The following is a 4,901-nucleotide window of genomic DNA, read 5'->3' as shown; positions in this document are numbered from 1 at the left end:
TTCTTCTCAACATACACCGATGATGTCATTTATTATGAACTGCACTCTGACGACAATAAAGATAAACTTGGCGATGGTGCTAGTGATAATCATGGCATTGCATAGGTTGTATAACTAGATATGCAGGGTTTCTACTCTAACAGCAGTCAACTTGTGTGTGTGTGTGTGTGTGTGTGTGTGTGTGTGTGTGTGTGTGTGTGTGTATGTGTGTGTTCATGCAACTATCAGTATAGTGACAGTTTTACACTGGGATGTGAGTTAACAGCTATGTCATGCACTCCTCCCAACATTATCTTCTCAGCATACACTGCTAATGTAATCCTCTATAAAGTGCACCATGGCATTATTAAAGGCAGACTTTTATGGTGGCACTAGGGATAAATACTGTATTTTGCTGCTTTTGTAACTACATAGATAGGGGTTCTAATCTCAAAGTAGTTAACAAGAGTGTGTATGTGTTTATTTATTCAACTCTCTGTCCGGAGTATGCCGGGATGCAAGGACATAGCTCTGTCACACACTCCTCTCAACATCTTACCAGCAGAAACTATTGATATCATCCTCTATAAAGTGCACTCTGACAGTGTTAAAGACAGACTTGTGTGGTGCATTAGCCTTACACTGTATGGAATCCAGATTATCCACGAACAAGTAGAATGGGGGTACAGCTCAGTGGTAGAGCATTTGACTACAGCTCAAAAGGTCCCTGGTAAAAATCCGGGTGCCCCCTGCACAGGTGGCTTTTTTTATGAACCTATAATAGAAAGTTCACCCTGGAGATCACTCCAGTGGCTCTACTTGATAGAGGCACTGGGAACTAACATTGGGCGCACAATGCCAGGGAACTTCTATGGGCTAGGCTTGTAAAGGCTCCAGGACTGTTAGCCTAGTATACACCTATGAACCTATGAACCTATAGTGTTTGAATCTGACTTCAGTCAACTGTTGTTTGTGTGTTTGGTGGTATATTGCAGTCATTGAATTATGTTTTGAATCTCTTTTCAATTGACTTCCACTCAGGAGATGCTTTTACATAGACCCATGAATCCAACATGCCCTCTTTCCCTCTGTCCACATATCATCCTTTCTGTGGAACACTGAGGATGTCATCATCTCAAAGAGTCATGCACACATCATGAAGCAGAGTCCCTGAATTACCCTCTTCAAGCCATCTTCAGACCACTGGATGTGTGACTGCTAATTCTGTTATGGGGTGGTCCACATGTCATATATGGACAGAGGCAGTCTGTAATAAAATCAAACACATACACCCATACCCCTACTATTTTCATTTGCATATTTATAGAGAATTTGTGTTTAAATGGTATAATAATGGCTAGGATTTTATGTGCTCTTGGCTGTTAGCCTAGTAATGTCCTATGGCTTTCTGAACATTACATGCCAATGTTGTTGTCATCCACATGTACTATGTTGAGGTGTGGATGTACTGTAGCCCTACAGTGGTGTATTCCAATCTGTGATTTCAACTAATGTATTGATGGTTGCTGCTGTCATTTGATTGCATGTTCCTGTTATTCCAGCTATAGTAATATGCCTCCTGAGGACTGTTGACATGGGATGATAAGTACATTGTTACCTTACTAAGTCATGTGTTCTTGTAGTGGAGAATATCAACATTCTTCACAGTTTTTATTCAGTTGTCACAGTGACAGCTGCAGTATGGCACAGGTATGCATATGTATGCCTAGCATCTGGAAATATTATCAAACATATGACAATACTACATCATACTGATCACATGGCCACATATGCCTGGGTTCATCCACATGTTGTGATGCTGCTATATATGCACAAACATAAGGCATGTTCAGAATCATTTGGAACCTTGGAGAATTCTTTGTATATACTATTGTGTTGCTATTCACAAAGATTATGCAGGTGTTCCCCAGCACCATTGTGTGACTGTCAGCATTTGTCATTAACTACACTGCATGAACTGCATCCACCTCATTTGTAATGTGAACATGTATGGTGTTAGGGTCCTCAACCACATATATCCACTGATAAACATGTAGGCATATGATGTACAACTGATGTAATGATGTGAAATAGGTAGAGCTGTTTGACTGTGTTAACAGTTCCACTCTGTTGTACGTGATTCATACCCAAGGTTTTATTTCGAGGTGATGTACAACCTAAAGTCCAGTTGTAGTACAGGTGCAACTACAGTGTGACTGTACTATGTCATGGATGTCCAACTGCATCACACCAGTATTAACCCTTTATAGTTTGCATGAACACATATGGATGTATGTCAGGGTTTCATGGCAGCACATTTTCACTATCAATGTCAGGAAGACAGTGATTCTGCGGCACATGTGTTGTAGTTTGACATGTACTTATAGAGGGTGCTCCATATATCGTTTGGTATGTGCACAATATCACAGTGACAGCTTCCTCGATGATTGACACTTGACTTTGCACTGCTATGCTTTCTGTGCACATGGGCAAAGCTGATGATTTTGCCATCAGTCTCCCATACTGCTGTATTATTCATTATAACAGATCACTTCTTAATTCACTCTTCAGTTACAGACATTATCCATTGCTATGACATGTGGCAGATGCATGCAATACACAGCTGTGTGTAGGGAATCCATTCAGAATAGTGTGGTGTTTGTATGTGTTGTTATCCGTATTGCCAATACCTGTGTCAGCCAGGGATGCTTTACTCAGTGTATCACATTTGGCACAGCTCCTCCATATCTGGTAGGCTATACAGAGCTATTCTTTAGGAGGCATAATCATTAGGATTTGACAGTGCATACTTCCCTTCAATGTCTTCTACTAGATGCTTCTGTGATAAGTGTTTCTGTTTTGCACCCAGTAAATACACAGCTCAGTGACAAGATTGATGGCATGGGCTTGATTCTTGCAGGTGGAAATTGTAGCTTATTTGTTCTGCAAATCTCTCAACTGGCCAAGAATGGTCCTGATTTCCACTTCCACTTTTAACGTTGTCCCTCTTAACCCCTCCAATAAGTGGTAAAATTTTGGGTAAGGGGTGGTGAATTCCCCTTATGGAATACTGACAATCATTACAGTTGCACATGTTTGTTCCTGCAGAACATGTATAATAACTTGTAGTCACATATTCTGCCAACGCCGCAGATTAATGATCATAATATTTTAAGTGTCCATGATTTACCTGCTTCTATCTGCATTTGTCCAGGAGTCTTTTGCTATGTCTCCCTGACTGGTTAAGAGGTATGGTGACATGTCAGTCATATTCAAGCTAGTTATTTTGCAGACCTTCAGAGTATGCACATATCCCATATTGTATATCTCATCCTTGCTAAATGTCTTCCTAAGAGAACATGTCAGTGATGTTTGTATAATAATCATTCACCTGCATTGACATGTAACCTTTTGTAACCATCACATATATACGATCATGTGTAATAATATAATATACTCACACCGGAGGTGTAAGCAGCAGTATGTACAGTGCTATCTACATATGTGCTTAATGTTATGCTACTGACTAGTCATGGAAGCGCACACATATGGATATATCCTGTCATGGGGATACTGCCATATTTACTATGACCTCTTCCTCTTTATTCATCCCTATCCCTCAGCATACTTTCTCAGATCAGTGTATGTTTACTTATATTTGTCCTTGCTATTTACCCCACCTCCATTACTACATTCTGCAAATAATTATTGTAGTATACAGTGCACTTAGAACACTTTTCTTTCCTGTATTATTACTGCTATTATTTCAGTATTTTCACCCCAGGAAGTCATTGTCACTGTCTGTGCAATCTTGACGAGCAGGTTCACTCATTAAAACACTTGAATGCTTTTTGTTTCTGTGCTTGTGCTGCTTTATACAGTTTCCTAGTGGCAGCACTGCTGTTGGCCATGAAACCTTACTTGTATACGTGTAAGTACGATGATCAGCATGAATATGCGAATAGCACTGCTGGTAATCGAGCTAACGTATAAACTCTGTGTAGGCATCAGTCAAAGCTTACATGGAGTTTATTAAATTCTTGGGTAGCATCATACTTTATATCTTAGAAATGAAGTTAGAGGCTTGACAGTAACAGAAAGGTGTAAAAATATGGGTCTATATTACATAAATGAAAGTTTACCTTAGCGAATGCTCTAATAATCAAAAATCCTGGACCTCAAACTCTCTACTGTGGGGGGCTGTGCCCCTACACTCCACACTAAATAAATATAGCAACTCCAAGATCACACTACAGTGAGGAAAGGGCAAATATTCCGATCTTCACTGTACTGCGATTTCACAAAAAGTATATAGAGGTGCAGGATTTTCGATTATTACGGCGTTTGCTAAGATAAACTTTCGTTTATAGCACAAATCCAAAAACAGCCAGCATCACACAGAGAATCTAAAATGTATTAAGACTTAATAAAGTCTTTGGACTCTCCGTGTGGTGCTGGCTGTTTTTGGATTTGTGCTATATATCTTTTGGCCTTTGCACTTGCCATCCTTGCGAAGTCATTTGGATGTTAAACTTTCATTTATCTAATATAGACCTTAAAAATATATGTGGACATTATGTGTCTGTTAGATACAAGATGCATTAGAAAAGAGAATTGGGGAAATTGGAGCTGTGTGGGGGAATAAAATAGTTTGGTCAGTAGGAAATAAGTTCACTAAGACGTGCTATCATAAAAAGTGTTGAAGGCATAATGGTAGTTATTCCATAAGAACTGTTAATATGCAATACAAGTAAAAGAAGAAGAAAGCTAAGGTTGTGTGTTATTTATACCCATACAAACAGAATGAAAAGGAAATCAATGTTTGAAGAGATAAAACAGTTTGTATTTGTGAATATGTCTATAATTGTGATAGAAGACTAATTATGATGTGAGGAAAGAAAAAGGAAATATAACTCACGATA

The 4,901-nt window shown here is 39.1% G+C and overlaps 1 non-coding gene across 1 annotated transcript; it reads left to right on the top strand.

Moving 5' to 3' along the window:
* The first annotated feature begins 658 nt into the window (after positions 1-658).
* Positions 659-730, top strand: TRNAC-ACA. Its single transcript has one exon. It is a non-coding gene; the product is annotated as a tRNA-Cys (tRNA).
* The last annotated feature ends 4,171 nt before the right edge of the window (positions 731-4,901 follow it).

This window comes from Protopterus annectens, chromosome 1.part1 (genome assembly GCF_019279795.1).
Source record: "Protopterus annectens isolate FY-2018-M chromosome 1.part1, PAN1.0, whole genome shotgun sequence".
NCBI lineage: Eukaryota > Metazoa > Chordata > Ceratodontiformes > Protopteridae > Protopterus > Protopterus annectens.
The sequence above is the reverse complement of the archived record's forward strand: the minus strand, read 5'-3'. Positions and strand labels throughout refer to the sequence as shown.